The 24,753-nt window shown below is 47.4% G+C and overlaps 1 protein-coding gene across 1 annotated transcript in view; it reads left to right on the top strand.

Annotated features, from left to right (window-relative positions):
• The first annotated feature begins 3,042 nt into the window (after positions 1 to 3,042).
• The window catches only part of dag1 (dystroglycan 1), a 50,024-nt gene continuing 28,313 nt past the window's right edge, over positions 3,043 to 24,753 (top strand). The window contains exon 1 of the mRNA XM_047332735.1: positions 3,043 to 3,442. The gene's annotated coding sequence lies outside the window, so the exon portion shown is untranslated. The remainder of the gene's footprint in view (positions 3,443 to 24,753) is intronic.

Raw genomic sequence — 24,753 nt, 5'->3', positions numbered from 1 at the left:
TTCACCTTTTATTCTACAACATATATAAAACATCAGTCAAAAACTCCACAGGTGAAGTTTTTATGTCTTTGAAAATGTGCTTGTGTCTAAATTAGAGCTGAATCACAAGTTAGAAGCTTAGTGGCGGTGATGTTGAAGTCATGGGACCGCGGCGTAGTTCGTTTACGGTGTAACATCAGCTTTTTAATTCCGTTGATTGTGTTCAGGCTTCAAACATCACAACAGTGGTCTTCATTTGTGAAGGTTGTCTCGCTCAACATAACGTGTGTGGTGGAAATAAAGAAAACCTGCGAAGGGATCGGACCATAAAGACAGAGTCTTCATTGTCTGACGGAGGGGGCTTTGTCAGAGTCGTATTGTGTTATCAGTGTTATGGTTAGTTATGTCTCGTCTAGTGGGAGGACAGGAAGTGTAGACTGCGGCTGCAGCGGTGTATCTGCAGGTTGGAGCAGTCTGGTTTCAAGGCCGCGTTGGTCGTGTCTCAGAGTTGAAGCAAGAAAAACAACTTGTATAAGAACATCACATAGTGGAATAGCAGAATTCCATTACATTCATGAAAGGGACAAAGTTTGTTAAAGAGCAGATTTTCTTCAATAATTCAATGGCCGGTGTTTTTTGTGGAAGGAACCGGGTCATCCCTGCAGGAAAACCAGCCCTGCTCCTCGCTCTTCTGTGTTGCTCATCTCAAAACGCCCACCACCACCGCTTCAGCTCCACCTCCCATCAGCTGGCTCAGGACTCCCCAGGGGCGGCCGGCTCAGATGCCCTCCCGCTGGGCTCTCTACCAGGATCTGCCCCAAGTTTGGACCACATGAGGCGAGGCGGGCTCTGAGGAAAAACCTCTTATTCATGGCTGGTGAACTTTCTTCTTGAACTAGGAAAAGATTTAGTGTCATATAGAATTACGTCTCCTGCAAAAGTTCTTTATCTTTTTTTCAATATTTCATCCAACTGGTATTTAAAGGACTTTCTTAATGAATCGTCCAGATTTGGCTCTTTTGTTTTTTGACATTTAAAAAATACGTGTGCAATTATCTGAGTCATGGAGCATTTTTCTTTTTTCAAAATACCAACAATTTTAGAGACATTACTCCCTTCACTTTTTTCCCTTAGATCCATTTTCATCCATCCACTTTAGTTCAGCAGTCTGCGTCAAAGCTAACTACATCTCTTCTCTTCATATTTGCTAAAAAAAACTTTGCCGCGCTCACCGAGGTTTCTCATTCTTCCGCTCGCGTTTGTTTGATCTGGGGAAGACTTAACTCTCAATTAAAACCCAAATGAAGTGAAACCAATTTAATGAGCGGATTCGAGTTTGACATTTCACTCATTTGGAAATTAGATGTGCATCACTTGAAAAGGGACACCTACACGCTCGTCGCGTACCTAAAAGATTTGAGAGAAGAAAGCCGAATCGAATGAAGGCACCCGTCCTGAGGACACCAGCATAACATCTGCGCAACGAAAAACTCTGCCTCCCTCAGATCCATTTGACAGTCACATTGAAAGAGGTTCTGTTCCAGATGTGCAGTGTTTTACGTTTGATTCCTGTATGAAGTGTCCATGAGCCATAGACGTAAAGCCCCAAACTTGTCATGTGTTTTTCTTCACACGTCGTCACCTTCACCAGAACAGTTGTGTGTTACGTTCTTATTTCTTGGAGTGTTCTTTTTATATTGTTCCTGACATTGCCTGAGGCTTTGTCCGACCTCCGACTGTTCAATCAGGCCTTTTAGGTCCGTATGAGAAATGATCTCGGTCTACACTAACTCCTGAAAACACCTAGCACATGACCATACACGCACACTAGCCGGCGAAAACAGGAAGCAGATTGTCTCCTCTGCAGTTGTTTGCTTGGTTACAGAAACAACGAACAACGTGTGGACGCACCCTTGTTTTTAACCGGATGAAGGATTTTAGTAGCCGGACGTCTGGATCTTTACAAAAATGATGCATACGTTGTTGTTTTGATTGAGAGACCCCTAGTGGCAGAAAAAGTGACACACTGTGCCTTTAAAGTTAACGCGTATCCGCTCCCTGCAGAGCCTTGTCAATCAAACAAATCGAACTCAGAGTCTCGTGTCGTTGTCGACCCAACGATATTGCCGCGAATTTTACCGCAATGCACAGATTACTGATAACAATCGCCTACGCGACGACGGGACCGTTCACTTCCCGGATCAATGTCATCACCATAAAGTCCGCGGGAGGAGGGCGACGAGTAAACGTATCGATTTATTTGCTCGCGATTAGGCCGCATGCCATCGGATTGTTGAACGTGAACTGGCATGTGCTGCAAGAAGGAGAGTGGAGGGAGGGAGGGAGGATGGAGAGAGGGAGGGAGGATGGAGAGAGGGATGGGGTGAGGGGGGGGGGGGGACTGAGTGAAAGACCCAATAAGACAAAGAGCAAAGAAGAGAAAAGGAGAATATGCGAAATATCAGAGCAAATATAGTCAATGGAGGAGTGAAGGGATTGGAGAAGGGAAAAAAAGGGGGAGAAAGGGAAGGCTTCTTTTTGAGGGGGGAGGAGTAATCCACCGAATGCAAGGCACTGCCCCCTCCCTCCCTCCCCCTCTCTCTCTCTCTCTCTCCCTCCCTCTCTCTCTCCCTCTCTCTCTCTCCCTCTCTCTCCCTCTCTCTCCCTCCCTCTCTCTCTCTCTCTCTCTCTCCCTCTCTCTCTCCCTCCCTCCCTCTCCCTCCCTCCACACACTCCTCCTCCGGTGGAAACTCATCCTTCAGTGTCGGCAGCGGACATTTGTGTGGAGGACCTCGGCAGTGCGGGACGTGTCCGGTCAGCGGAGGCTCGACGTCGGACAGCAGCAGCGGCAGCAGCAGCCTCCTCCCCTGCCCGGTTCGCCGGCTGTAGCAGCCACACTGATTTTTTGATTTTGTTTAATAATTTGTTTTTTTAAACCACCACAGAAAATTCTTCTTCTTCGTCTTCTTCCCTCTCAAATATAATATTCTTATTTTTCTACACATTTTAAATTTTTTTTTCTTCTTTTCTTCCTGCTGTGGGATTTTTTTTTTTTTGCAGGTCGTTTTTTTTAAAAAAAAATTTTTTTTAAATTCCAAGTCGCGGACTCTCTTCTTCTTCCGTCACACTCTTCCCTGTCCCCCCCACCCCCCTTTTTTTTCTTTCTTTTTTAAAACTGTGAATAATAATCTTTCAAACCTCCCAACTCCGGAGCACCGAGCTCCACCAGAGGGGGAGAGGAGGAGACTTGACGCCGAGCACAGAGCCTGTGTCTGTCCGCTCGACTCCGCGGCGGAAGAGGAGGAAACCCGAGCTCCCCGTCGCCACCTCCGCGCCACCAGTCCTCCCGTGGCACCGTGCGGAGGAGGAGGAGGAGAGGAGGAGGAGGAGGAGAGGAGGAGGATTTAACCGGAGGTTACGGGGAGAGGATTTTAAAAAAAACCCGCCGGAGGAGCTTTTCACGGTCAGTTTCTTCATGCGTGTGTGTTTTATTTTGAAATCGCGGCTCTTTATTCTGTTTCATTTTCTCGCCGACGTGTGTGTTCTTCAGTTTGGCGGAGATGTGGCAGTGAACGCAGCATCGGGCGTGCGTGTGTGTGTGTGTGTGTGTGTGTGTGTGTGTGTGTTGCTGGAAAGAGAAAGTGTTTGTCGGGTCTGGAGGGGGGGGGGGGGGTTAGACATTCAAGGAGAAAACCCACAGACTCAACAGAAACGAAGCCGAACATCGTCCGCGATTTCCGCTCGCGCTCACTCGGCTGCGCTCGGTGGAACATCCGGGGCCGCTGCTCGGCGCGACGCCGAGATTTGTAGCAGCGGCGGCGGCGGCGGCGGCGGCTGCGGAGGAGCCCTGTGGGTCCGGGGTATTTTTTGTTAAGGGGCACGTCTCTCTGTTATTAGCCGGCTTTCTGGGCCACTTATCCCGGCCGCTCCCTCCCTCCCTCCCTCACTCCGCCCGCCCGCCCGGCCGGCCCGGGTTGCCCGCCCGCCCGGTGCGTGGTGGCCAGCAGATGAAGCCGCCTGCAGCCTCTCACTTCTCCGGCTCCACCACCCGGAACAGGTGCATTATCGTTATTTATCTCTCCGGGGGGAGTCGGGCTCGCAGTCCAGGGAGGTGGGGGGCCTCCGGGTAACAATCCGGGGCTGGCCGTGTCATTCACTCTGTCTTCTGGGTTTATTTTTGGCATCCAGTGAAGGGACAGTGCCCCCCCACCCACCCCCCAGTGGAGCTGAGACCTCCACACACTGACTGGGTGACCTTATCCTGCATGTGCACCAGTGGGATTTGAAGTGGTGCCATATATATATATATATATTACTTTATTTGAATGTGAGGGAATAGATGAGATGCATAGAAAACTGCATAACAATAATCCAGTGCAACTGCATCACAGCATTTGTGTCAACTGCTCATGTCCACTGCACATCCCTGTGAGGGCCTTTAACACAGTTAGATCATTAAATGTATTTTGTATTGATGGGACACGAACCTCATCGTGAGCATCGCTGCCCTGGTGACGAACACCAGAATTCCACGCCACGTTAAAAGAGAACCGGTGGGGAACAGGCACCAAGCGGCTGAGGGGGGTGGGGGCCCCGTGACCCCGAGGAGCCCTGACCCTGAAGTGGGAGAGAGGATGAGCTTCGCCCACTTCGTCGTGATTCCCCTCACGTAGGCTTTGCCATGGAGACGTTTGACAGCCTGCAGCGGTCTGGGTATGTCTCCCTTTGACCGAAGGAGGACACAATCACATCAGAAGAAAAAAAATAGGAGGGGAGGATGAAGTCCCAGAAAGAGAACTGCCAACTGAAAGCTGAGTAAGGCTGTTCATTGAGTGTGCGAGTGCGTGGAAGTCACTGTATAAGCTGCTATAACCTGTGTTGTTGATGAGCTACTCAGTCACACACATTAATCAAGATGGGGGGGGGGGGGTCTCCACTTCCTCTCCTACAAAAATTTAAGCTAAAATATCTCGGATACAGGCGTCGCCATCTTGCGTTTTTGAACGTAATTTGGAGCCGGTGTCTGCGCAGCAGTGATCGTGGAGTGAAGCCACGGTATCGCTCGACCAATCGCGAGTCAGTCTCTCAGCTGTCAAGCGTGACGTCTCCGTTCGTTTTTATAGCATCAAATTACTTATTGAAACCGAACTTATCAGAAACATGAACACTTGAACACCCGTCTGCTTAGATGGAGTGGGTGTGGTTTATTTACCAATACTGCAGTCAGCCACCAGGGGGCGATCAAGATGATTTGACTTCCCTTTTAGAAGGCGTCATGTCATCCATCTTTATTTAGCCTTTATTCCATAAAGAGTTTTTAAACTCAGTTGGAGGCCGACTGGTCACATTGTCTTTTAACTGGGACGTGTAGTTTTTATTTTTACCTCCGCCAAGGTGGTTATGTTTTCGACGCTTGTCTGTCTGTTGGTGGGTTTGTTTATTGGCGTGATTACACTAAAACTACTGATTCCCAGTAAACTTGGTGGAAGGATGGGACATGAACCAAGAAAGAATCTGTTAAATGTTGGCATTGATTTGGACAAAGGGGCAGATAAAAAAAAAAAAATGTTGCCATTGAGAGATAGAATGTTTTTGTCTTTTTTACTTTTTCTCAGATTTCCTGGGGAAATAATTCATGGATCTTGATGACAAAAATCAGACATGTTTAGTGGACCGATTTCCATGAGTGTGTGTGAGATCTGGTGCAGCTGGATTGGATCTGAGGACGGTTGTTGTTGTCGGAGGAGCTCTGAGCTCAACTGACTGACATTCTAGTTTATTAGGGAGTCTGATGTTGTGCTTGGACTACAGAGGTTGTTTTAGACGGTCGGCTGTTACATCGTGACCTTTGAGGTTCTGCTAACAGTTCGATTCATGTCTGGCTGCTGTCCTCACTGTGATTTGGTGCGCGCGTGTGTGTGTAGCAGGTGAACCTTTCCCTTCCAGTGGACTCATTCCAAAACTACTTTCTCCCACAGGCCCTGAATAAGTTGAAGGACTGTGCCTCTCAGTAATGGGCAGTTTGGAGAGCTCTGAGTGGCCCCGTGGGGGCCATTATTCTCTGTCTGAAGCCTGTGGAGGAGGCCTAGAGGTCCACCTATTTTCCTATTATCCCCAATGGATGTAAATCAATACCATCTCAGTATATCGCGCTGGATTCTATTCTTTTCCATCCTCCATCGGCCTTTAGTGACACGAGGCAGCCAGACCTGCAGCTGAGCACGCTCGCTTGTATGTGTATATGTATGTGTGTGTGTGTGTGTGTGAGTGTGTAAACAGGCATCATGTGTGTTTTGTAGACGAGCTGTCTTTAATCCTCCACACAGAGGACAGTGTTTGGTTTCCCTCGGAGCAGCAGGAACAACCTCTCTGCACCACGCTGTGAATTTGTATATTTAGGTGTGTGTGTTCCTGTGTGTGTGTGTGTGTGCGTGCACAGATGTGTCTACGGTTTTTCGAGTGAGGATGATGAGTTGGGTCGTACGAGTGATTCTTGCTGGAAAAGGACAAGCGTGTCCGGTCGACTCTCCCCGGTGGAAAAAAAAAAGAGGGGGAAAAAAGAAGGGATTAAAAAAGAAAGAAGATTAGTGTCCGAGGCAGTAGCAGTAAATAACTTGCCTGGTCTCCTTTTTTGATGAGGAGCAGAACACACACACACACACACACACACACACACACACACACACACTGCAATCATCTGTGTGTACTTGGCTGGATTTATCTGTGTAGCATCCAGTCATCTGCGTATTGTTTCTCCCTTTACTGTTGTTTTTACTCTGAGTTTCTTGTCTGTCTTTTTCGTAATGTTTTCTGTAGGCCTGAGCGATATGCAAGAAATACTCTAATTTTGACAGATATTTTTGGACATGAGTCGTGATTCTAATGGGAATTGTCCTTTGTGATTCATAATTTATTGGAAACGACTAAAAATAAATAATAATAATAACAACAAATTTGTTTTGGACAAACTATATGCTGACACCATTTGCCAACAGCCAAAGGTTTTTCTGAAACCTTTATTCTGTAAAACAAAACTTTACATATCGGCAAGCGGCAAAACACCGACGCTGATATTGTCCGTGAGAAACTCATATCGGCAGATTGTTATCGGCCGACTTGATGAATCTGTCGGACTCTATACTCCGCGTATTAACACCCGGTGGCGTCTCTGTGACTCCTCGGTGGTTCATTTGTAACGTTATGTTGTTGTTACACGTTTCACCTTCATCCACAAAAAAAACACTGCGGCCGCTGTGATTATGTTTGTTGGTATTACAGTTTCGATAAGACTGAGGTTGTTAAACAGAAGAGATCTGTGTCTCTGCTCTGACCTTTATGGGGTTAAATAAACAGTGTGCATTAGCGCCTGTGTGTGTGTGTGTGTGTGTGTGTGTGTGTGTGTGTGAGAGTGTGTTCTTTGCCTGTGTGGTTTCCTGTGTGTGTGTGTGTTCACGTCTCAGTCAACAGCAGCAGAGCTCGCCTCTGAAAGGCTTCTCGCTCTCCAGTAAAAAGGTTTTTGCTTCTCGGCCTAAGAGCTTTAAATTGCCTCTGGAACGCGGCGGAGCCGCAGCATCTCTTCAGGGTGATGATCAGCTCAATAGGTATTGAACAGTGTTGCATGAGACGCAGCGGCCGCTTTGTGTCTGCGGCTCTGTGTTGTGGTTTTGAAAGTAAATCCTGTTCGGGGTTTTTTCTTCTTCTTCTGTCTTTGTTTTTGTTTCTCCCTTTTCGCAAAGCTTACGTGCGCTGAGTAACTTCTGACCTGAAGTGGCCCCCGGAGACGCTCGGCACAGACTTGTGGGGAATTTAAAAGGGCCTGTGGATTTGTGAAGACTCAGTTCCGCTTCAGGATGTATTGTAAATGAATAGGTCACGTGACATTTAAGCTACATCCACACTACTGCAGTTATTCTTTCAAAATAACGATTCCAAGACTAAAATCGAACCACGTCCATACGAGCTGGTCATGTGGTGTCAACAGGGAGTATGATCGTCTTGTCTGCAGTCGGTTGCTTTGTTACAGAAATTACCACGAAAGGACGAACAACAATGGTTTCTTCTTTGAGCGACGGCGAGGTGGAACTGTTGCTGACAGGAAGTGTTAGCGACGCTCGAGTCGTGACTGATGAGGACCAATCAGGAAGAGGACGCGGGCGTCATCATCAGTTCGTCCAGACTCAAAAACACAACCCCGGGGTTTTCGGACTTAAAACAGGACCAAAAGCATTTTTCCTGACTTGTGTGGATGTCGTCCTCAAACAGAAGATCACTTTGCTGTCAGTCAGTTCTTTTTTCTTCACTTCTTTGAAAATCATGTTTTTTTTTATTATACTGCAACAGTTTGGGTTTTTATCCCATTTCCATCTTGGCAAACAAGATTTCCATCAAGCCGTCAGAGGCAGCCCCCCGTCTGAGGGGAGTCTTTTCTAAGTCTCGGCTACTTCCCATTTCAGAAATCAATATCATCCAAAATAGGATTTGAGCTCCTCTGTTATGAAAAGCTCAGTGTATCCTCCCAGTGATAAGTCTAATCTTTGGCTCCCTGCCTCTCAAACTATAGGTACTACTGGAAAGGAGGATTCTCCGTTCGGCTTAGAGATCACGATTGCATGTTTTCTCTCTCTCTCTCTCTCTCTCTCTCTCTCTCTCTCTCTCTCTCTCTTTTTCCTATCTGAAAAAAGGAAGGTAAAGAAAATCTGTGTTGTAGAATAAGCCCACTTTAGCACATTGGGAGATGACATTTAGATCCTCCAGGCACTTTCTCCCGCTGCCTCTCCTCGTCCTCCCTCAAGCCCTTCTGGGCTAAGAGAAGGGGGATGAGCCATCCGCAGGAGTTCTCTCTGCCCACAGTTGGCTGCAATTCTGTCGCCGTGACTCATGCTCCCGCTTTTGCCGACGCGCATACGGCACATTTGTCAGAACTCTAAAATGAAACGGTCATCGAATGTTTTAAAGAGCCTCGCGGGCTTTGGAAGGTGTGGGACCGGTTGACCGCCGCTGCTATTATTAGTCTCGGATGAAAACAGAGAAATCTGGGCTCCGGTTGACGACGTCAGCGAGCAGATTCTCAGGGTCCTTGGGACGCAGAGTTAAAGTTGCTATCTTTTTCTCTCTCTTTTTTTTGCTGTTGTCATGGTTTCAACATGGTTTAAAATAGAGGCCAGTGAAAATCTGTAACCAAACAGACTGCTAGTCTCCTGTTATGACCAAAGGTTGGCTGACGTCCACAGAATTGGCCCCGTGATCGTGTCCGCAGTAAAACATCGTGACGTCAGTCGGCAGTGTGTCAGGAGTGAATGCTCCCATCTTTATTCACATCATATCAATAACATCAACTTACAGACATCAGTAATTGGAACATGAACCTAGCAAATATTTCAGTGTTCAATTCTATCGCTTATGCAAACATAACTTTTATGTTGCATATAAAAGTGCAAACCAAGGACACTGGAAGTTGGGGTGCAGAGGGGCCTGCAGCGCCCCCGACTGGCAACTTAAAAAACACAGTCGACTAATAAAAGAAGGAACCTCTCATTTCATTTTATAGAGTTAACATTTTGAGAGTTGCGCAGCGGCAGGCCGACATTTTTTATTTAGTGTTCTTTTAAATATTTGATTTTGTTTTAGTGTGTTTTTATGTTTGGCCTGATCTGATGCACGGTGTGTATGCGCGTGTGTGTGTGTGTGAACTTAAAGGCTCGTGGTTTTCGGTGCTGGTAATAGTGAGTAAGGTATGTCTCAAAAGAAAAAGCGCAGATTTCTTTAACTTTACTGAAGCTGTGTAGAATGTTGTTGGTCATGGCAAAAAAGTATGAAGGCGTTTTATAGTCTCTCTCAGCTCCCTCGTCCCTGTCTCTAACGTTGTTGGGGACTGTCAGTCATCGTCAATGGTCCAAGCCACAGATTGCGATCCACAGAAGCTCCCGTCCTGTCGCGAGCTGTAATTCTTCAGAGCAGGTTTTTGCCGAGTGTTGGCTGCAGATGCTGTCGGTCGTCTCTGTGCTCGGCAGCTGCTGCTCTCACTCACCTGTTGGCAGCGTCACCGATGACGACGAGCCGAGCTGTAGAATCAACAGCTTTTTAAAAAAAAAAAAAAAAATCAGAGCAGCGACCGGGAAAGCAAAACCAAACCCAGAGGATTGAGCGCTCCTTCTGACGAGCGGCGGGTCACGACTCCGCCGGGCCCTCGCTCAGGTCGACTCCAGACAGAGCGAACATTTGTTGCTGAATGTTTGTTAAAGTTCACAGCATCAAGAAAAATGAACACGTTTCGATCTTTAAACAGTCGTCACTGAGATCGTCGCTCTCATGGAGACTGGAAAGCAAGCTTGTGTCAAACAGAACAAACTTCTGTTTGTAAAATAGAAGATGAATAATAATCAATAATCAGAAAGAGTTGATCCTGACACCGGACTGCAGGGGGATGGAATGAAAGAACTATTTTTCTCTTCCACAGTGGAGCTCAGCTGTGCCAACGCTTGCTGACGACTGTGATTTGTGCTTGAACGGGGGGGGGGGGGGGGGGTTGCATTCCTCCAGTGATGCCACCCAGCAACAGAGCATCCTCCATGTTCTGGGTTTAAATTCCTTCTGACGAAAGTTTGATTAGCCGATCACAGTCGGATTCAGTGTCAGCACTTAGGTTTGATATGAAAAAAACAACGTTTATTTAAAACAATACAGAACAGATTTAATTCAAGTTCTATATATGTGATTGTTTTTGTGTTTTCTTGGTATTTTATGATTAGTTTATGGTTGAACCTCAGCGACATTTGTTTGTCCCAAAGGTTTGATGACGACACCTTGGGAATCATTGACAGTTTCTCTTAATATCTATAGGGAAATATATCCGCATCGGAAATGTGTTGATCCCTGAAATCGGCATATTAGCATCAGCCGAGAAAAAAATCCACATCGGTCGGGCTCCAGTTGAAATGTGAAAAATGAGTTTTCAGTGGCGGATGAATTGACCCGAGAGTAAATATGTGTGCAGCAGGTTTTAATTATCAGCCACATCGAGGTGTCGGTGAATTTCTTCTTCTTCTTCTTCGTCGTCTTCATCTTTTCCCACGACTCAAGCTGTGAGCACTGGGGGGAGTGTGACAAACTTTTGTGCCCTGTGCTCCCATCAGGCAGTTGCTCCCTGTATGCTGACGGTTTGCTGTATAATCTCAGCTGACATATAGCGTCGCTCTGCTGCAGAGGGAGGTGGTAGCAGCACGACGGGGCAGGGGCCGGGCACGGGCCCCCGCGAGCGATCGATGTGGCGAAACCGCTCGGGCCTGTGTGTCACTGATACTGACGCCGTTTTAGCCGCGGTGCTCAGGAGGGGGGGGCACTGTTCTCGTTGTGATGCGCTCGGCTGGGAGGTGCCCCCGTGTTCTCACACGTTCCCTCTTGCATCAGTTGACGACCCTGACGAACCATAGCTCCACGTTTGTTAGATGAACTCTCTGACATCTTTCAAATGTTTTGACACCAACCTCTTCGTAGGATTTTTTTGGTTTTGTTTGTTTCTTCTCTTGAATTTAATGAACCCCAAACTGTCTTTAAATTTCCCACTTCACGACTCCCACTGAGTTCCCAGAATTCCTCATTTCTACTTCTGTTTTTTTCCGCTCATTACTTAAAACTTTTCCTCTGCGGTACAGTCACGGCATTTAGATGTGTGTAAGGAGCACATATATATTAGTGTGTGTGTGTGTGTGTGTGTGTGTGTGTGTGTGTGTGTGTGTGTGTGTGTGTGTGTGTGTGTGTGTGTGTGTGTGTGTGTGTGTGTGTGTGTGTGTGTGTGTGTGTGTGTGTGTGTGTGTGTGTCACCATAGATTCGGGGAGATAGAAAACAAGGTGGCAGTGCAGTAATTAGTTCTGGGGCATTAACTGCCTATCAGTGGACAGCTTTATTGGCGCGCCCCCCCTCATGTTTTGGCTGGTTAGCCTTCTGGACATGGAGCCAAATGGCGCTCCGAGTTGCCCGGTCAACCGTGGAGGAACTCTCCGCAACGCCGGAGCCCTGGATGCCACGAAAAGACCACATGCTGTGATAATGTTGGGCGAGTGAGACGTCGTCTTGTGATCCGGAATCAAACCGCCAGTCTGAGGGATGAGAAAAGAAAACACGGAAATTGGACTTTATCACCATTTTCATACAGGTTTTTCTTCTTCCTGTATATATCTTAGACTCTGTGCAATGAATCAGTAGTAAACCAACACATGTGCAACGTTTCACATGTGTGAAAGGAAGCATAGAGCTCGGGGGAAGTCGTGTGGACATTTCTTTTTTGTTCTTCTGAGGCGTCGGAAAACTCGCATGTGGAGACTTGTCGCTCGGCCTTTCTGTGAAAGAATTCCGCTCCACCGCGACGGCCTCAAAACGTCAGAGCATACCGGTGCAGTAACCATGGAGACGTGGCTGACTGGAGGGGGTGGGGGGGGGGGGGGGGGGGGGCTTTCTTAACTAGCAGTTATGTTCGAGAGGCACAACAAATCTCACAAATCCTCGAGTGATATTTGTGGCGTTAACGGATACAGACATGTAACGCAAAGAAGAATCCGATTGGACGAATGGCGCCGCTGCTTCTGAAACTGTTCGAGAGCCAGAGTTTAAAAAAAAAAAGAACAAATGAAAGGAGCAGTAGAGTCGACAGCTGAGAACGAGACACGTCATGGGCCGAACCTTAGACCTCAGTCGCTGAGTTTGAAAGGACACGGTTTTGTGTGTGTGTGTGTGTGTGTGTGTGTGTGTGTGTGCGTGCGCGCGCGTGTGCGCGTGTGTGTGCGTGCGTGTGTGTGTGGACTCAGGAAACAACTCATCCTCGCCTTCTGGCCCGGAGATTTTTAGAGCGTTGGTGGAAGACAAATACACAAGGCAAAGGAAATGAGATCGGAGAGAAGCCTACATGTTAAATCTAGCAGTCAAACATCAGCAGGTCGACCTCACACCAGCCCTGTGTGTGTGTGTGTGTGTGTGTGTGTGTGTGTGTGTGTGTGTGTGTGTGTGTGTGTGTGTGTGTGTGTGTGTGTGTGTGTGTGTGTGTGTGTGTGTGTGTGTGTGTGTGTGTGTGTGTGTGTGTGTGTGTGTGTGTGTGTGTGTGTGTCTGCATGTTTGCATGTGGGTGTGTGTGTGTGTTTGCATGTGGGTGTGGGCTGGGACTGGGGTAGATTCTCAATAGATGACATTGTTCCTGGCGCGAATTCAAAGTCGCACACTCGCACAAGCAGGGACAGAAACACACATTAGGTGGTGCATGTCAACACACACACACACACACACAATCACACGTACACTATATAATCTGGAAGCCTCAGGTTACACACAAGTTCGTACGAGTCAGCTGGATTTGTGAACAGCGACACATTCCTCGGAAAAACACAGATCGTGTCGTTCCCAGTTTAAATACGTTTCTGCAGCCAACAGTTATTTTCTTATGTGCTGCTGATTATTTTCTCGGTTCATTTATTTAAACGTTTGGTTCATAAAATGACAGAGGAGGGTTAAAAGTATCCGTCACTAGTTCCTCAGAGAAACGTCACGGTGGAAAAATCTGTCAAATGGCCACATCTGAGAATCTGAATCCAGAGAATCCTGTTAAAAATAAACCTGAATTAAATCCCAAAATAGGCCACTAAATAATTGATTGCCCACTGATTGGAGTTATTGTTACTCTTTTAGTGAAAGACAGTGTTAAAATGACAGTTAAAGATTAGAGCTCCCTTGATACGAAGAAAAATATCACAAAAAAATTCCGATACAGATTTATCTGCCGTAACATAAACGCTGTTGCTGAAATGTCTGCGAAAGGCTCACATCAGACTTATTTTTATTGGCCGACCGATAAATGGTCTGGGCTCTAGTTATAACCGATGATTATTTTAATTATACATGTTACACATACATGTTAATTATACGCACATCTGAAATAGTGGAAAAACACAAACGTGTGGTAGAATAAGTCAACTTGTTGAAAGAGTTTGTTCCGTCTGTCTCATGAGAGCAGCTGAAAACATTTTTTTTTTTTTTTTAATTCCATATTAATCATTTTGATGAGCTTAATGTTTTTTTATTACTGTGAAACTGTAAAAACGGACTTTGGAGTGTTTCCCTGTTGGCTCAGGTTTATATTGATTATTATGAATCAGTTCACTGATGATTAGTTCTAACACCGCCAGTGCGGAGCAGCAGATGGGCTCTGAAGAATCACGGCCCTCGATCATAAACCTATAAAAACCAAACTTATTTTCGGAGCGAACGTTGAAGCAGAAATAAACACACACACACTCCGTCAGAACCAGGTACAGTCGACGCAGCAGGAAGGAAACACACGCGCTCGTCTTCAAGCCCATTTTGCAGATTTGTGTTTTTCGGATCAGGATGTCATGAGTCACCCATTCATCCACTTATTCACCCAACCCATTTATCCTCCCTATTCATCCACCCACCCACCCACCCACCCATCCATCCATCCATCCAACACACTCATCCACCCATCAGGCGGTTCATTCACCCACCCACACCCCCCCCCCCCCCCCCACCCCCCACCCATTCATCCCTCAATCTGTCTTTTCTGATGGACAGTCATTCAAAGGGACGAGCGTCGTCGTCTGTCGGAGCGCTGCGATGATTCACGTCCTGCCGCCGCCATCGCCGCCAGATTATGTGTTTGTATGAGTGCGTCTAAATCCACAGAGCTGGGGCACTGTGTGTGCGTGCGTGCATGCGTGCGTGCGTGCGTGTAGGCAGGATGTGGGGACAGAAAGAATTGGGGATGCAGAAATGGGACGTGTTGATTGATGGGACCGGAGACTGCAGAGATGCACGCAGACGGGGGAGAAAGCAGGGGGAGGGTGGGTGAGATGGAGAGAAACGGGGTTAATAGAAAGTGAGGGAGTGAGCACAACAGAGAAAATGAGCACTGGGGAGGGGGTGATGGTGGTGATGGGGATGCTGACAGTAAGAAGCTGAGAACAGGTGAGTAGAGGTTGGAGAAATCGAGCGACAGAGACGTTCACTGTTCCCCGTCGTCCTTCAGGTTCACTGTGACCTCCATTTGCAGCCGCTCGACCTCGAGGGGGGGTCGGAGAGGGGGGGTATTGTTTACATAGTTGCTGCTTCAAAGAGCATTACAATTTTAATAAGGCAATAATCTTCAAGGGCACACAAGAAGGAGCACATACACACACACACCCAGATCCCTGCTGTTCACAACAGAGCAGAACTCTGCCAACGCCATTTGTCAAAAAATAACAATCAAACCTGAAATTTATTATCAGACTATAAACTCCTCGTTCGATGTTTCACATCCTCATGGTTCACAGGGACATTTTTCAAACCTCCCATCATCGTGTGTGTGTGTGTGTGTGTGTGTGTGTGTGTGTGTGTGTGTGTGTGTGTGTGTGTGTGTGTGTGTGTGTGTGTGTGTGTGTGTGTGTGTGTGTGTGTGTGTGTGTGTGTGTGTGTGTGTGTGTGTGTGTGTGTGTGTGTGTGTGTGTGTGTGTGTGCGCGTGTGCGTGCGCACACTGCAGTTTCCAGTCACTCGCACATGGGGCCTCAAGATATTCCTTATCAATTCTGTTTTTCAAAGTATACGTATTTCACAAATCATCTTAAATCCTTGAAACACACACGTAAGTCACAAGTGTGAAAAGATGAAAAGTCGGTTTGGAAAATGTTTGTAGATCCACGTTTCTCAAAATTAGCCCAACATCCTAACGTTAACGTCTCGTGCAAAGTTCATTTTTAGGAGATTTGAAGTAAATGAAGTGCATTTCTGGGTTCAGTGCTTTTTTCACTTTGAGGATTATGGGATGTAAGATGTAGATTCTCTCCGTGCTCCGCTTCCCGTACGAACATGAAAGTCATCGAGGGGGGCGTCAGGAAACCACGCCGTCCTCAGGTGGCATGTTTCTCACGGCTGCTTTGAAACATTCAGCAGAAGATGAATGACGACGTTCTCCCAGCGCCCTCTCATGACAGTTCACACTGAATTACTTTAAACTTGATGAGTTCCTCTCTGTCGGCATTAGAACATCTAGACGGCCGATATTTTCCTGTTTTCCTCATTAAATTTTAATGTACGACGGATAAAAAAAAATCTGCCTCAAGTCAATTTCCAGAAACAGCAGAAAACGCGGCCAATGAGAAAACCACCAGAATGTGACCTCAGAGCAAACATTTTCATAACTCCGACATGAGTTATGTCTTTAAGTCAAAGAAAATGAAAGGGTGAGAGGAAGGAGCTCTGCCATCATCTGCTCTGTGTTTAAGTCCCGAGACATCAGGTGGATTTGCCTTCTCTTGAAGTTCACCTCAAACCAGGTGTATGGCCTCGGCAGCCGCTCGGCCTGTAATCAGCCCCGGCTCGGCTGGAATGATATGAATTCTGTTTGAACGTGAAGGAACGACGCTCCGACTCGCACAGCCTCCTGCTCAAAAGAGTCAATTTTTTAAAAAAACAAACAAAGAAAACGCTTGTTTGTGAGCTTTCTGTTCGTTTTATAGAGAAGTGGGTGGTTGGATGTCAGTTTTAAGTTTAGTTTCAGGCGATCGAGATGATCCTGCTTCACGTTTTGGGAGCTGTCGTGTCGTCCATCTTTATTTACAATGGGTGGTTCCTCTGCCCGGTTGCCCCACAAACAACAGTAAAAGACAGAAGAAGAAGAAGGGCCGTCAGTGAAGCTGTGTTATTGTGTTTCGATTGGTCTCGTCTTCACTCCACAGGCGTCTTGAATAACATGTTCACTGACTAACTGCTGCTGGCCGGCTAACTGCTGCTAGCCCCGCTAACTGCTGCTAGCCCCACTAACTGCTGCTAGCCCCACTAACTGCTGCTAGCCCCGCTAACTGCTGCTAGGCCCACTAACTGCTGCTGGCCGGCTAACTGCTGCTAGCCCCACTAACTGCTGCTAGCCCCGCTAACTGCTGCTAGGCCCACTAACTGCTGCTGGCCGGCTAACTGCTGCTAGCCCCACTAACTGCTGCTATGCCCGCTACCTGCTGCTGGCCGGCTAACTGCTGCTAGCCCTACTAACTGCTGCTACGCCCGCTACCTGGTGCTGGCCGGCTAACTGCTGCTAGCCCCACTAACTGCTGCTAGCCGCACTAACTGCTGCTGGCCGGCTAACTGCTGCTAGCCGCACTAACTGCTGCTGGCCGGCTAACTGCTGCTAGCCCTATTAACTGCTGCTACGCCCGCTACCTGCTGCTGGCCGGGTAACTTCTGTTAGCCCGGCTAACTGCTGCTGGCATTGCTAACTGCTTCTGGCCCGCAAACTGGGGCTGGCCCGCTAACTGCTGCTGGCCGGCTACCTGCTGCTAGCCCCACTAACTGCTGCTGGCCGGCTACCTGCTGCTAGCCGTCTAACTGGTATGGAACAGTTAGTGGTGGTTGCGATGCGTCTCCGGACGATCAGACCACAATAAGTGCATTTACATCTGAACTGTCATGAGGTCAAAGTCTGTCCAATTGTAATCGGATTTCTTTATAAAACACATTTTAACGTCGGGCACAAATGGAGCGTTAGAGCAAACAAATTACTCCTTGATTTTCAAGGGAAGGGAGAGAAAGAGATGAAGAGAAAGAAGCTGTCAACTCTTCTCTGTAGTAGTTCAGTCATTCGCCCTCCCTCCGCTTCGTTTGTTATTCTGAGATGCTAGCCGACTCGGTAGCATGGCTAATACAGCCATTGTTTGCTCCGTGCTATCAGGAGGTACAGGACTGCACCGAGGGGGGGGGGAGTCACACAGAAAGCCATTAGGGCAGGGAGAGCCGAAAAGACAGAGCGAGCGAGCTATCGCACTGAGCAGCAGAGTGTTTGAAAGTGTGGCTGCAGCCTCGAGACACCAGGACTGTGTGTGTGTGTGTGTGTGTGTGTATGTGTGTGTGTGTGTGTGCTGGTCCGTGTGTCAGGCTGATACTAAACACCGCTGTCGTTCTGAGGCCTGCAGGAAGTGAATCCCTCCGTCTCTCTCTCCCCCCTGCTGCCGCTGCCCATGAACCACAAACACCGACACCTCCCTCTCTCCTTTTCTCTCTCTCTGTCTCTCTCTGTTTCTCTCCCTCGTTTCACCGTCTGACTCATCATCTCTGCCCCCGACAGGCAGGAAGCACCTGTTTCACTCCGCTTGTTTGCGTCTCTTTTTCTTAAGCCACCGCTGCGTCTCATGAATCAGAATCATATTTGGGGACTGACATCCAAGTGTGTGGTCGTGTGTGTGTGAGAGATTTGGTGCGGATCCAGATAAAAATCTAGATATAGTGCATTTGAATGTTTTTTTTCTAGCGCTGCAACGAACGATTATTTTCATTATCGATTAACCTGATGATTATTTTCTCGATTCATCGATTTATTGTTTGGACCATATGGTGAAAAATGCCGAGATTATGTTTTTTTTATCCACACACCAAAGATATTTAGTTTACTGTCACAGAGGAGCCAAGAAACCAGAAAATATTCACATTATTCTGAGAATTTCGAAAACTACTTGAACCGATTAATCCATTATTTAAATAGTTGGCGATTCATTTAGTAGTCGATTACTAATCGATTAACTGTTGCAGCTCTAGTAGTTTCTTAACGGAAATGCTGGCAGAGGTATGATCTCTACTTAGTGTTCAAGGCCAAAAAGAACATGTCAGCATGCTAACTGTTTTAGGTGATATGATATCGATTATGATATCGATTGCCGTTTTCAGCATCCAGTTGCGCTGAATGTGCGTCACACATGCTATATTTCTAAATGACCTCTGGTTTAATTAGTGTTAACTAACTCCAGAAGCTGCCAAACACCGACATGTTGATATTGGTGACATTGTCACCGTGAGCGGTTTTTTTTTGCTCACATTAACATTAATCGTGGCCAAACCGGCACTCGTCTCGTCCTCTTTGCTCGATTTTCTGTCACCGGAATCCTTAATGGCTTCCACAGGTTCTCGCTGTCGCTCTTAAATCTCTCATCCCCTGTCCCCGCTGCGCTCAGTTTCACCTTATCCTTCCCCCCATCCGTGACGTTTATCTTGCGAACCAAAGATAGTGTTGGTTGAATATAGATGGGCCGTCACGTACAGAACAAACAGCGCGTCCTCTCATCTGCTTCTGCCTCACGTCTCCGTCAGATATTCAGATATCGGCGTTCCCTTTTTTTATTTTCTCATTCCAGGTTATGCTATGTTATGAAAATGTATGAAATCAGAGGCTTCTGGTGTCAATCAAACACTAGAATATCTCTCGGTAGAGCACAAACCTCCGGCAAGGTTTCAAAAAGGCAAGTCAGTCTCCTAAATATGCCAGATTTTTTTCATCAAGATCCATGAATTATTCCTTTGGGAAATGTCAAAGTAAACATCCTATTTCACAATTTCAAAGAAAGTGATGAAAACTCTCGCATCCAAATTTTTAATGGATTCTGTCTCAGCCCATGTTTCATCCTTCCACCAAGTTTCGTGGAAATCTGTAGAGTAGTTTTTAAATCCTGCTGACAAGCATCGCCGATGGTGTGCGTTTCCGGTACGGATGTTCCCTCTCTCTCTCTCTCTCTTGTGTTTTCATTTGAAACAGTTCACGGAGGTTTTCCCGGGTTGATTCCTTCCCTGTGACCTTTACCTAAATCCTGCACAGCCACGCATCAAGCAACACTTAGCGCAGAGGGTGAAAAATAAAATGTAGTGATAAATATCGGGTCGGTGCGGCGGCGGCGCCTCGGCCCATTTGACCGAGATGTATTTAGCAAACGGGGCGGACGTCTTGAGCTTGGCGAGGAAAAAAACATCTCATCCCCGTGGTGCCTTTAAAACCTCGCCTGTGAGTTGGAGGTCACATTGGCCGCTTCGTAAGGCTATCGGCCGCGGCCTGCTATTATCACATGGAGATAAAGGATGGCGCCGCGGAGCTGCAGTGACCGTGGCCGGAGACAGGAAGGGGAGGGGGGGCCAAGGTAGATCGCAGATACTGAGCAGCTGCAGTGAATAAAGTGCTGAGTGAATAAAGCGGAGGAAGCGAAATACAGTGGGGCTGAACGTGTGAGCGGCGAACAGACTCGACTTGAGTGAATAAGCTGCTGACAGACTGGACTTGTGTGAATGATCTGCTCCCGAGCTGAACGGGACGAATAAACAACACGCTGCCGCTGCTGATTCGTGACCTGTTGGCTCCGCTCGTGTTCGCCCCGCGACACGCTGTCGACAGGCCGCGAGGTAGATTCGTGATTGACGGGCGCGAACTGACTCTCGCCTCTGCTCGACGCGGAACAACTCACCCGCCTCCGCGTAGCGACAGAGTGAGTTTTCCGTCAGGGGAAAACGGAGGACGGGATTGTTTCGCCCCTCTACTTCAGAACTTCATTCAGAATCTTGGATGTGTTTTTTAGTCTGCATCGGGTTCACTGCAAACAGCAGCTGGTCACAGCTGATTCGGCAACTTCTCAACTGAGACAGTTTGACTGAATGTGATCAGATACGGGCTTAAGACAGATAGGCCACATTGTACTTGCTGTGTAACTCACTGTTGCATTATGGGAACTGTAGTTCCAAAGGTAAAAACGTTCAACAAAGATGATAAAAGTGAGTGTCAAAATCCAACCATGCACCGTCAGAATACGTGTTCAAATTGCATAAAGCAGCTGCAGAATTGTGCTGAAGAAAAACACATTTTAGTCCAACTTATTATAGGGAATAAAATTCAGATGAAAGTTTGGAGGCTGGTTTTCCTGCAGGTGTGTGTGTGTGTGTGTAAATAAGCGTGGGCTGATTTCGCCGACTCGTTGTGTATTTGTGACTCGCCGGGTGTGACAGACGCAGGGATGAGAATCGATGACCTGCGTCACCAGGGGGGAGGGAAGGCGATGGCTATCATTGCAAGGGACACGCACTCATAGACCAACACACAACACAACACACAGACGCATACACACGAGCCGCAGCTGCTGCTTGTATCCAGGTCACTGCAGCATCCGCAGACGTGATCATCTATATGATCAGGAGCGAACCCGCTCATGACTCATGACCCAGATTAGTGCTGTTTATCTGAGAGGAGGAGACGACGAGCGAAGTGGAGCCTGACTCGGATCGGACTCGGATCACCTGAGGGCTCAGGGTGGATCTCTGCGTCTGGAGTCCAGGATTACCTCTATATTTTTGGGGGGTTTTGTTATGATGAGACAGTGTCTCACAAATCACATTTAGTCTTAAACTTTTATTACAGTTTTTTGACATCTGCGTCAGAGCAGCTTTTCATCGAAGCGTTTACCACCGGGTGACGTTCGAGTCACATTATTTGCATTCAAGGCCAATTAGCAAGTATTAGCATTCTAACTGACATAGAAAGTTTTTGGTCAGTAGTCATACTAATGCGTGGGGGGTTAAAAGGAAATGGGATTCCTCATATCTACGTGCGCGGGGAGGGGTTGAAAATTCCATAAAGTTTTATTATGGAAGTAGAAGGAGTGAACGAACGCCTCCCTGAGCGCAGGATGAGTCATCAGACAGTTGAAAGTGTTTTACAGGAATAGAAAAGACAAGAGAGTTAGATGTATAAATATCATCGTGTTGGTTTTATAACAGGAGAGAAATGAACAGTTGACACAGGGACACGGGAGTCGACCTGGGAACAAGGACTCTAAACCTGGAAAACAAAGAAGAAGCATATAAAGGTTAAGTCTATAACTATTCGGGAGAGGTGAACTCGTTGTAACGCGGTGTAGGAAGTATCGATATGTCAAACATGATGCAGGTTTTGTTTGAAATCAATATGACATTTATTTATTTCTTTTGAGGGGGGATCCTGATACTTTCCGTGCAGCAGAAGATGAAAAACGTGGCGCCGAGTGTCGGCGTGTTTAATCTAAAGTGAGACACCGATCCCCATCTGTAAACACCCGCTCTGACACCTCCTCTCATAAAGTGATTCATGGTATCAGAAAATCAAGTGCTCGAGTTTACTCGCCTCACACAAACAGCTGTGCGTTTGAGGAAAGAGTTGATTGTGTATTTTATTTTCTTTTTTCTTTTTTTTAAACGACGAGTGAAAGTCGGACAGTTTGAGACAAACGGATTACAAACTGGGATGAGTTTCACTTCACCGCGGCTTCACTCCCCCCCCCCCCCCCCCCCCCCCCCCCCCCCCCCCGACTGTAATTTTTAGCTCCGATTCCCCCGCGATCGGATCTGTCAGAGGGAGGGGGGGGGGGGGGGGGGGGCCAGGGCTCGCTCCGGGGGAATTGGACGGCACCTGGGGAGGGAGAGTTCACGGATTGAAGCGCACCCTCGGATTAAAGGGCACAGATTAAGTGAGTCTGCAGTTGTGTGTGTGTGTGTGTGTGTGTGTGTGTGTGTGTGTGTGTGTGTGTGTGTGTGTGTGTGTGTGTGTGTGTGTGTGTGTGTGTGTGTGTGTGTGTGTGTGTGTGTGTGTGTGTGTGTGTGTGTGTGTGTGTGTGTGTGTGTGTGTGTGTGTGTGTGTGTGTGTGTGTGTGTGTGAGTGAGAGAGAGCATATAGAAGGTCTCGTGTTGCCCGGCTGTCATTTTCTGTCACACTAGCAACTGTCCCCAGCTGTCTGTCTTACACACACACACACACACACACTCTTACTTGACCAGCTGCCCCCAGCTGTCAGTGTATCTCAAGTCTTTGCTGGTGGTCCCAGTAGGACGAGGTTCACACACACACACATGGACCTTGACCCGCGGAGAACCACATGGGGGTGACTCATCCTAATGGTTTTGTCCAAAGCGCTTTTTCTGTTTTTCCGCATTGTTGCGTTCCCGACCTCGGACCTCCACCATTGTGTGAAAAGCTCAGAGTTCTCGACATGTCGGAGGCCGTTGTCGTTCATTTTTCATCGGTTGATAAGTTAATACGTTGTGATTTTAGTCGCGAGAAGTTTTTCTTTGTAATTCTGTGACATCCCTCTGTCAACATGTCTTTGAACTCCCTGCACGACGTTACCCAGCGGCTCACTTGCTCAACAGTTTGCCTCGAACCTCTACACGCCAAGAGTAACTTTGTCGTCGGCATCCATGTTTTTGTTGCCTAGCAATGGTGTTGTGGCCATGAAGCACAGCGTCTGTTTTTTTATCCTCAAGGCGAAAAGGCGCAGTCGTCTTCATTTCCGGGTCACATGACTCTGCCGTCGTCACATGTCTTCCATCAGCTCCAGCTTCCGGTCAGAAGCGACGGAATCGCGACACCCGGGGCGACGCGCTCCCTTTCGGTCCCTTTTTCCACGCGGCGACGTCCTTCAGAAACACGAACACACAGAAAGAGAAACTCATCTACTGACAGTGTGAAAGGAGGGGTTTGAAAAAACAAAGCAAAACTGCACATATGAACTAACTTTAGTGTTAAAAAGTAAATGGCGTGAACAACATGGAGACACACACACACACACACACACACACACACACACGTTGTCAAAGGTCACACAGACGTACATCCATTTTCCTGGAGACCCCAAAAGACCATGAAGTTTTTCCCAAATTGGGGACACGACTTTTGTCGCCTAATTGGACAAGCCGTCCACAGTGAACTGGTCTGACACACACACACACACACACACACACACACACAAAACACAACTTCAGCAGACTAATTGGAGTGAAATGTAATTACTCATTCTACCTACACATTTTTAAACAATAATTGTATTTCCCCGTGCTCCCTCTCACGACTGTTAATTCTTTCATGTTTCATTTTTGCAGCAGTTGCAGTGTTATAATTAACCTACTGAGATGTGCAAAGCATTGTGGCACTTTCCCCTCATGAGCTGTTAGCCTTCACACACACACACACATCTTCTCCGTCAAAAGCCTATGAGGTTTTCTAAGCGAGTGGGTGAAAGCGCTGATGCTTCGACATTCCAAAACACAACTCTAATCAAAGCGGACGCGTGTTGGGCTGCGTTCGCGAAAAAAGAACCGCAAGTCCCATGAATGTGCCCCGCTGGTTCCATTTTTATTTATATTTTATTCATTTAAAAAACAATATATGTATTTTTTTTTTTTCTCAAATTAAATCCTCATTTCGAGGAACTCGAAGCGCACCGAGCCCTGCGGGGCACGACGGGACACTCGGAGCTACTCATCGTGCGAACGGTGTTTTCAAACTGCAGGATGTTGATCCGCCTCTTTCATCTCGCTCAAGTTCAACGTTTTTGTTTGATTCTGTTTTCTAATATCGCACTTGAAATAACAATGTGGAGGATTTTTCTTTTTATCTTTTTTTTTTTTTTTTTCCTTTGTTATGTTCAGTTGTCACGCCGACGAGCCGGATGGATGATCCTGTTGTGGTGAAACAGGCCTGTTTTTGTGATGAAAGGATTATTTGTCAGATTAGGATCTTGTTTTGGGAGATAATAAATGGCGTCCCAGTCGCTGCGGGTCGTCTGCGGTTACTCCGGAACATGAACCCTCCCCGTTGTGTTGTCGTAACGCCGGGAGGTCCGGAAGAGGCGACCCCACCCCACCGCCTGTCGGGTCACAGGCGACCCCACCCACAGTCTGTCAGGTCACAGGTTCCCCATGTCGCGTCCTCGTACATCTGAAGTCGGAAAACGGCACGAACGATGAACCCCCGGGATCAGTGTGGTGGAGCTTCACCAGCCCGGCGTTGGACTGAAACGCACGTTTCGAACGGCTCAGATTTCTTATACATATGCATGTACATCTGTGCAGCACGATCAGACGTCTGCGCGTCCCCTCGGATGGAAGCTATACCCCCCTGATGTGTGTGTGGGGTGTTCGTTTCAGGATAGATCATATTTACATCCGAGCTCCACCCGAGAGTCTG

This window comes from Scophthalmus maximus, chromosome 6, assembly GCF_022379125.1.
Source record: "Scophthalmus maximus strain ysfricsl-2021 chromosome 6, ASM2237912v1, whole genome shotgun sequence".
NCBI classification, from domain to species: Eukaryota; Metazoa; Chordata; class Actinopteri; order Pleuronectiformes; family Scophthalmidae; genus Scophthalmus; species Scophthalmus maximus.
Note: the sequence above shows the minus strand (reverse complement) of the source record. Positions and strands in the feature narration are given on the sequence as shown.